The following is an 8,922-nucleotide window of genomic DNA, read 5'->3' on the forward strand; positions in this document are numbered from 1 at the left end:
CTGACATCAGGAACCTGGCCTGGTGACTTTTGTTTCTCTGGCGAATGGCCATGGTTCATATCCAGGGCCCGGTGGCCTGGAGAGGCAGGCTGCGTGCTGAGATTCCGCACGGATCAGGATACCGCCCCGATGAAAGGTGCCCCCTCAAGCAAGTGTAGCTGGTTTGACAGTGCCAAGTGCCTCTGGCAAACTGACATCAGGAACCAGGCCTGGTGACTTTTGTTTCTCTGGAGAAAGGCCATGGTTGATATCCAGGGCCCGGTGGCCTGGAGAGGCCGGCTGCCTGCGGAAATTCTGCATGGATCAGGATGCCGCCCAGATGCAAGGTGCCCCCTCAAGCAGCTGTGGCTGGTTTGACAGTGCCAAGTGCCTCCTGCAAACTGACATCAGGAACCTGGCCTCGTGACTTTTTTTTCTCTGGCGAAAGGCCATGGTTCATATCCAGGGCCCGGTGGCCCGGAGTGGACAGCTGCCTGCTGAAATTCCGCACGGATCAGGATGCCGCCCAGATGCAAGATGCCCCCTCAAGCAAGTGTGGTTGGTTTGACAGTGCCAAGTGCCTCCGGCAAACTGACATCAGTAACCTGGCCTGGTGACTTTTGTTTCTCTGGCGAAAGGCCATGGTTCATGTCCAGGGCCCGTTGGCCCGGAGTGGCCGGCTGCCTGCGTAAATTCCGCACAGATCAGGATGCCGCCCCGATGAAAGGTGCCCCCTCAAGCAACTGTGGCTGGTTTGACAGTGCCATGTGCCTCCTGCAAACTGACATCAGGAACCTGGCCTGGTGACTTTTGTTTCTCTGGCAAAACGCCATGGTTCATAGCCAGGGCCCGGTGGCCCGGAGAGGCCGGCTGCCTGCTCAAATTCCGCACGGATCAGGATGCCGGCCCAATGCAGGGTGCCCCCAAAGGCAACTGTGGCTGGTTTGACAGTTCCAAGTGCCTCCTGCAAACTGACATCAGGAACCTGGCGTGTTGACTTTTGTTTCTCTGGCGAAAGGCCATGGTTCATATCCAGGGCCCGGTGGCCCGGAGTGGCCGGCTGCCTGCTGAAATTCCGCACGGATCAGGATGCCGCCCAGATGCAAGGTGCCCCCTCAAGCAACTGTGGCTGGTTTGACAGTGCCAAGTGCCTCCTGCAAGCTGACATCAGGAACCTGGCCTGGTGCCTTTTGTTTCTCGGGGATAAGACCATTGTTTTTTGTAGCAGGGCGCGGTGGCCCGGAGTGGCCGGCTGCCTGTTGAAATTCCGCACGGATGAGGATGCCGCCCAGATGCAAGGAGCCTGCACAGGCAACTGTGACTGGTTTGACAGAGCCAAGTGCCTCCTGCAAACTGACATCAGGAACCTGGCCTGGTGACTTTTGTTTCTCTGGGGAAAGTCCGTGGTTCATAGCCGGGGCCCGGTGGCACGGAGTGGCCGGCTGCCTGTTGAAATTCCGCACGGATCAGGATGCCGCCCAGATGCAAGGTGCCCCCTCAAGCAAGTGTGGTTTGTTTGACAGCGCCAAGTGCCTCCTGCAAACTGACATCAGGAACCTGGCCTGGTGACTTTTGTTTCTCTGGCGAATGGCCATGGTTCATATCCAGGGCCCGGTGGCCTGGAGAGGCAGGCTGCGTGCTGAGATTCCGCACGGATCAGGATACCGCCCCGATGAAAGGTGCCCCCTCAAGCAAGTGTAGCTGGTTTGACAGTGCCAAGTGCCTCTGGCAAACTGACATCAGGAACCAGGCCTGGTGACTTTTGTTTCTCTGGAGAAAGGCCATGGTTGATATCCAGGGCCCGGTGGCCTGGAGAGGCCGGCTGCCTGCGGAAATTCTGCATGGATCAGGATGCCGCCCAGATGCAAGGTGCCCCCTCAAGCAGCTGTGGCTGGTTTGACAGTGCCAAGTGCCTCCTGCAAACTGACATCAGGAACCTGGCCTCGTGACTTTTTTTTCTCTGGCGAAAGGCCATGGTTCATATCCAGGGCCCGGTGGCCCGGAGTGGACAGCTGCCTGCTGAAATTCCGCACGGATCAGGATGCCGCCCAGATGCAAGATGCCCCCTCAAGCAAGTGTGGTTGGTTTGACAGTGCCAAGTGCCTCCGGCAAACTGACATCAGTAACCTGGCCTGTTGACTTTTGTTTCTCTGGCGAAAGGCCATGGTTCATAGCCAGGGCCCGGTGGCCCGGAGAGGCCGGCTGCCTGCTCAAATTCCGCACGGTTCAGGATGCCGGCCCAATGCAGGGTGCCCCCACAGGCAACTGTGGCTGGTTTGACAGTGCCAAGTGCCTCCTGCAAACTGACATCAGGAACCTGGCCTGGTGACTTTTGTTTCTCTGGGGAAAGTCCGTGGTTCATAGCCGGGGCCCGGTGGCACGGAGTGGCCGGCTGCCTGTTGAAATTCCGCACGGATCAGGATGCCGCCCAGATGCAAGGTGCCCCCTCAAGCAGCTGTGGCTGGTTTGACAGTGCCAAGTGCCTCCTGCAAACTGACATCAGGAACCTGGCCTCGTGACTTTTTTTTCTCTGGCGAAAGGCCATGGTTCATATCCAGGGTCCGGTGGCCCGGAGTGGACAGCTGCCTGCTGAAATTCCGCACGGATCAGGATGCCGCCCAGATGCAAGATGCCCCCTCAAGCAAGTGTGGTTGGTTTGACAGTGCCAAGTGCCTCCGGCAAACTGACATCAGTAACCTGGCCTGGTGACTTTTGTTTCTCTGGCGAAAGGCCATGGTACATAGCCAGGGCCCGGTGGCCCGGAGAGGCCGGCTGCCTGCGGAAATTCCGCACAGATCAGGATGCCGCCCCGATGAAAGGTGCCCCCTCCAGCAACTGTGGCTGGTTTGACAGTGCCATGTGCCTCCTGCAAACTGACATCAGGAACCTGGCCTGGTGACTTTTGATTCTCGGGCGAAAGGCCATGGTTTATAGCCAGGGCCCGCTGGCCCGGAGAGGCCGGCTGCCTGCGGCAATTCCGCACAGATCAGGATGCCGCCCCGATGAAAGGTGCCCCCTCAAGCAACTGTGGCTGGTTTGACAGTGCCATGTGCCTCCTGCAAACTGACATCAGGAACCTGGCCTGGTGACTTTTGTTTCTCTGGCAAAAGGCCATGGTTCATAGCCAGGGCCCGGTGGCCCGGAGAGGCCGGCTGCCTGCTCAAATTCCGCACGGTTCAGGATGCCGGCCCAATTCAGGGTGCCCCCACAGGCAACTGTGGCTGGTTTGACAGTGCCAAGTGCCTCCTGCAAACTGACATCAGGAACCTGGCCTGGTGACTTTTGTTTCTCTGGGGAAAGTCCGTGGTTCATAGCCGGGGCCCGGTGGCACGGAGTGGCCGGCTGCCTGTTGAAATTCCGCACGGATCAGGATGCCGCCCAGATGCAAGGTGCCCCCTCAAGCAGCTGTGGCTGGTTTGACAGTGCCAAGTGCCTCCTGCAAACTGACATCAGGAACCTGGCCTCGTGACTTTTTTTTCTCTGGCGAAAGGCCATGGTTCATATCCAGGGCCCGGTGGCCCGGAGTGGACAGCTGCCTGCTGAAATTCCGCACGGATCAGGATGCCGCCCAGATGCAAGATGCCCCCTCAAGCAAGTGTGGTTGGTTTGACAGTGCCAAGTGCCTCCGGCAAACTGACATCAGTAACCTGGCCTGGTGACTTTTGTTTCTCTGGCGAAAGGCCATGGTACATAGCCAGGGCCCGGTGGCCCGGAGAGGCCGGCTGCCTGCGGAAATTCCGCACAGATCAGGATGCCGCCCCGATGAAAGGTGCCCCCTCCAGCAACTGTGGCTGGTTTGACAGTGCCATGTGCCTCCTGCAAACTGACATCAGGAACCTGGCCTGGTGACTTTTGATTCTCGGGCGAAAGGCCATGGTTTATAGCCAGGGCCCGCTGGCCCGGAGAGGCCGGCTGCCTGCGGCAATTCCGCACAGATCAGGATGCCGCCCCGATGAAAGGTGCCCCCTCAAGCAACTGTGGCTGGTTTGACAGTGCCATGTGCCTCCTGCAAACTGACATCAGGAACCTGGCCTGGTGACTTTTGTTTCTCTGGCAAAAGGCCATGGTTCATAGCCAGGGCCCGGTGGCCTGGAATGGCCGGCTGCCTGCTCAAATTCCGCACGGTTCAGGATGCCGGCCCAATGCAGGGTGCCCCCACAGGCAACTGTGGCTGGTTTGACAGTGCCAAGTGCCTCCTGCAAACTGACATCAGGAACCTGGCCTGTTGACTTTTGTTTCTCTGGCGAAAGGCCATGGTTCATATCCAGGGCCCGGTGGCCCGGAGTGGCCGGCTGCCTGCTGAAATTCCGCACGGATCAGGATGCCGCCCAGATGCAAGGTGCCCCCTCAAGCAACTGTGGCTGGTTTGACAGTGCCAAGTGCCTCCTGCAAACTGACATCAGGAACCTGGCCTCGTGACTTTTTTTTCTCTGGCGAAAGGCCATGGTTCATATCCAGGGCCCGGTGGCCCGGAGTGGACAGCTGCCTGCTGAAATTCCGCACGGATCAGGATGCCGCCCAGATGCAAGATGCCCCCTCAAGCAAGTGTGGTTGGTTTGACAGTGCCAAGTGCCTCCGGCAAACTGACATCAGTAACCTGGCCTGGTGACTTTTGTTTCTCTGGCGAAAGGCCATGGTACATAGCCAGGGCCCTGTGGCCCGGAGAGGCCGGCTGCCTGCGGAAATTCCGCACAGATCAGGATGCCGCCCCGTTGAAAGGTGCCCCCTCAAGCAACTGTGGCTGGTTTGACAGTGCCAAGTGCCTCCTGCAAACTGACATCAGGAACCTGGCCTGGTGACTTTTGTTTCTCGGGCGAAAGGCCATGGTTCATAGCCAGGTCCCGGTGGCCCGGAGTGGCCGGCTGCCTGCTGAAATTCCGCACGGATCAGGATACCGCCCCGATGAAAGGTGCCCCCTCAAGCAAGTGTGGTTTGTTTGACAGCGCCAAGTGCCTCTGGCAAACTGACATCAGGAACCAGGCCTGGTGACTTTTGTTTCTCTGGAGAAAGGCCATGGTTGATATCCAGGGCCCGGTGGCCTGGAGAGGCCGGCTGCCTGCTGAAATTCCGCACGGATCAGGATGCCGCCCAGATGCAAGATGCCCCCTCAAGCAAGTGTGGTTGGTTTGACAGTGCCAAGTGCCTCCGGCAAACTGACATCAGTAACCTGGCCTGTTGCCTTTTGTTTCTCTGGCGAAAGGCCATGGTTCATAGCCAGGGCCCGGTGGCCCGGAGAGGCCGGCTGCCTGCTCAAATTCCGCACGGTTCAGGATGCCGGCCCAATGCAGGGTGCCCCCACAGGCAACTGTGGCTGGTTTGACAGTGCCAAGTGCCTCCTGCAAACTGACATCAGGAACCTGGCCTCGTGACTTTTTTTTCTCTGGCGAAAGGCCATGGTTCATATCCAGGGCCCGGTGGCCCGGAGTGGACAGCTGCCTGCTGAAATTCCGCACGGATCAGGATGCCGCCCAGATGCAAGATGCCCCCTCAAGCAAGTGTGGTTGGTTTGACAGTGCCAAGTGCCTCCGGCAAACTGACATCAGTAACCTGGCCTGGTGACTTTTGTTTCTCTGGCGAAAGGCCATGGTACATAGCCAGGGCCCGGTGGCCCGGAGAGGCCGGCTGCCTGCGGAAATTCCGCACAGATCAGGATGCCGCCCCGATGAAAGGTGCCCCCTCCAGCAACTGTGGCTGGTTTGACAGTGCCATGTGCCTCCTGCAAACTGACATCAGGAACCTGGCCTGGTGACTTTTGATTCTCGGGCGAAAGGCCATGGTTTATAGCCAGGGCCCGCTGGCCCGGAGAGGCCGGCTGCCTGCGGCAATTCCGCACAGATCAGGATGCCGCCCCGATGAAACGTGCCCCCTCAAGCAACTGTGGCTGGTTTGACAGTGCCATGTGCCTCCTGCAAACTGACATCAGGAACCTGGCCTGGTGACTTTTGTTTCTCTGGCAAAAGGCCATGGTTCATAGCCAGGGCCCGGTGGCCCGGAGAGGCCGGCTGCCTGCTCAAATTCCGCACGGTTCAGGATGCCGGCCCAATGCAGGGTGCCCCCACAGGCAACTGTGGCTGGTTTGACAGTGCCAAGTGCCTCCTGCAAACTGACATCAGGAACCTGGCCTGTTGACTTTTGTTTCTCTGGCGAAAGGCCATGGTTCATATCCAGGGCCCGGTGGCCCGGAGTGGCCGGCTGCCTGCTGAAATTCCGCACGGATCAGGATGCCGCCCAGATGCAAGGTGCCCCCTCAAGCAAGTGTGGTTGGTTTGACAGTGCCAAGTGCCTCCTGCAAACTGACATCAGGAACCTGGCCTCGTGACTTTTTTTTCTCTGGCGAAAGGCCATGGTTCATATCCAGGGCCCGGTGGCCCGGAGTGGACAGCTGCCTGCTGAAATTCCGCACGGATCAGGATGCCGCCCAGATGCAAGATGCCCCCTCAAGCAAGTGTGGTTGGTTTGACAGTGCCAAGTGCCTCCGGCAAACTGACATCAGTAACCTGGCCTGGTGACTTTTGTTTCTCTGGCGAAAGGCCATGGTACATAGCCAGGGCCCGGTGGCCCGGAGAGGCCGGCTGCCTGCGGAAATTCCGCACAGATCAGGATGCCGCCCCGATGAAAGGTGCCCCCTCCAGCAACTGTGGCTGGTTTGACAGTGCCATGTGCCTCCTGCAAACTGACATAAGGAACCTGGCCTGGTGACTTTTGATTCTCGGGCGGAAGGCCATGGTTTATAGCCAGGGCCCGCTGGCCGGAGAGGCCGGCTGCCTGCGGCAATTCCGCACAGATCAGGATGCCGCCCCGATGAAAGGTGCCCCCTCAAGCAACTGTGGCTGGTTTGACAGTGCCATGTGCCTCCTGCAAACTGACATCAGGAACCTGGCCTGGTGACTTTTGTTTCTCTGGCAAAAGGCCATGGTTCATAGCCAGGGCCCGGTGGCCCGGAGAGGCCGGCTGCCTGCTCAAATTCCGCACGGTTCAGGATGCCGGCCCAATGCAGGGTGCCCCCACAGGCAACTGTGGCTGGTTTGACAGTGCCAAGTGCCTCCTGCAAACTGACATCAGGAACCTGGCCTGTTGACTTTTGTTTCTCTGGCGAAAGGCCATGGTTCATATCCAGGGCCCGGTGGCCCGGAGTGGCCGGCTGCCTGCTGAAATTCCGCACGGATCAGGATGCCGCCCAGATGCAAGGTGCCCCCTCAAGCAACTGTGGCTGGTTTGACAGTGCCAAGTGCCTCCTGCAAGCTGACATCAGGAACCTGGCCTGGTGCCTTTTGTTTCTCGGGGATAAGACCATTGTTTTTTGTAGCAGGGCGCGGTGGCCCGGAGTGGCCGGCTGCCTGTTGAAATTCCGCACGGATCAGGATACCGCCCCGATGAAAGGTGCCCCCTCAAGCAAGTGTGGTTTGTTTGACAGCGCCAAGTGCCTCTGGCAAACTGACATCAGGAACCAGGCCTGGTGACTTTTGTTTCTCTGGAGAAAGGCCATGGTTGATATCCAGGGCCCAGTGGCCTGGAGAGGCCGGCTGCCTGCGGAAATTCTGCATGGATCAGGATGCCGCCCAGATGCAAGGTGCCCCCTCAAGCAGCTGTGGCTGGTTTGACAGTGCCAAGTGCCTCCTGCAAACTGACATCAGGAACCTGGCCTGGTGACTTTTGTTTCTCTGGGGAAAGGCCATAGTACTTAGCCAGGTCCCGGTGGCCCGGAGAGGCCGGCTGCCTTCGAAAATTCCGCACGGATCAGGATACCGCCCCGATGAAAGGTGCCCCCTCAAGCAACTGTGGCTGGTTTGACAGTGCCAAGTGCCTCCTGCAAACTGACATCAGGAACCTGGCCTGGTGACTTTTGTTTCTCGGGCGAAAGGCCATGGTTCATAGCCAGGTCCCGGTGGCCCGGAGTGGCCGGCTGCCTGCTGAAATTCCGCACGGATCAGGATACCGCCCCGATGAAAGGTGCCCCCTCAAGCAAGTGTGGTTTGTTTGACAGCGCCAAGTGCCTCTGGCAAACTGACATCAGGAACCAGGCCTGGTGACTTTTGTTTCTCTGGAGAAAGGCCATGGTTGATATCCAGGGCCCGGTGGCCTGGAGAGGCCGGCTGCCTGCTGAAATTCCGCACGGATCAGGATGCCGCCCAGATGCAAGATGCCCCCTCAAGCAAGTGTGGTTGGTTTGACAGTGCCAAGTGCCTCCGGCAAACTGACATCAGTAACCTGGCCGGTTGCCTTTTGTTTCTCTGGCGAAAGGCCATGGTTCATAGCCAGGGCCCGGTGGCCCGGAGAGGCCGGCTGCCTGCTCAAATTCCGCACGGTTCAGGATGCCGGCCCAATGCAGGGTGCCCCCACAGGCAACTGTGGCTGGTTTGACAGTGCCAAGTGCCTCCTGCAAACTGACATCAGGAACCTGGCCTGGTGACTTTTGTTTCTCTGGCGAAAGGCCATGGTACATAGCCAGGGCCCGGTGGCCCGGAGAGGCCGGCTGCCTGCGGAAATTCCGCACAGATCAGGATGCCGCCCCGATGAAAGGTGCCCCCTCCAGCAACTGTGGCTGGTTTGACAGTGCCATGTGCCTCCTGCAAACTGACATAAGGAACCTGGCCTGGTGACTTTTGATTCTCGGGCGGAAGGCCATGGTTTATAGCCAGGGCCCGCTGGCCCGGAGAGGCCGGCTGCCTGCGGCAATTCCGCACAGATCAGGATGCCGCCCCGATGAAAGGTGCCCCCTCAAGCAACTGTGGCTGGTTTGACAGTGCCATGTGCCTCCTGCAAACTGACATCAGGAACCTGGCCTGGTGACTTTTGTTTCTCTGGCAAAAGGCCATGGTTCATAGCCAGGGCCCGGTGGCCCGGAGAGGCCGGCTGCCTGCTCAAATTCCGCACGGTTCAGGATGCCGGCCCAATGCAGGGTGCCCCCACAGGCAACTGTGGCTGGTTTGACAGTGCCAAGTG

The sequence above is a fragment of the Passer domesticus genome, chromosome W, assembly GCF_036417665.1.
Source record: "Passer domesticus isolate bPasDom1 chromosome W, bPasDom1.hap1, whole genome shotgun sequence".
NCBI lineage: Eukaryota > Metazoa > Chordata > Aves > Passeriformes > Passeridae > Passer > Passer domesticus.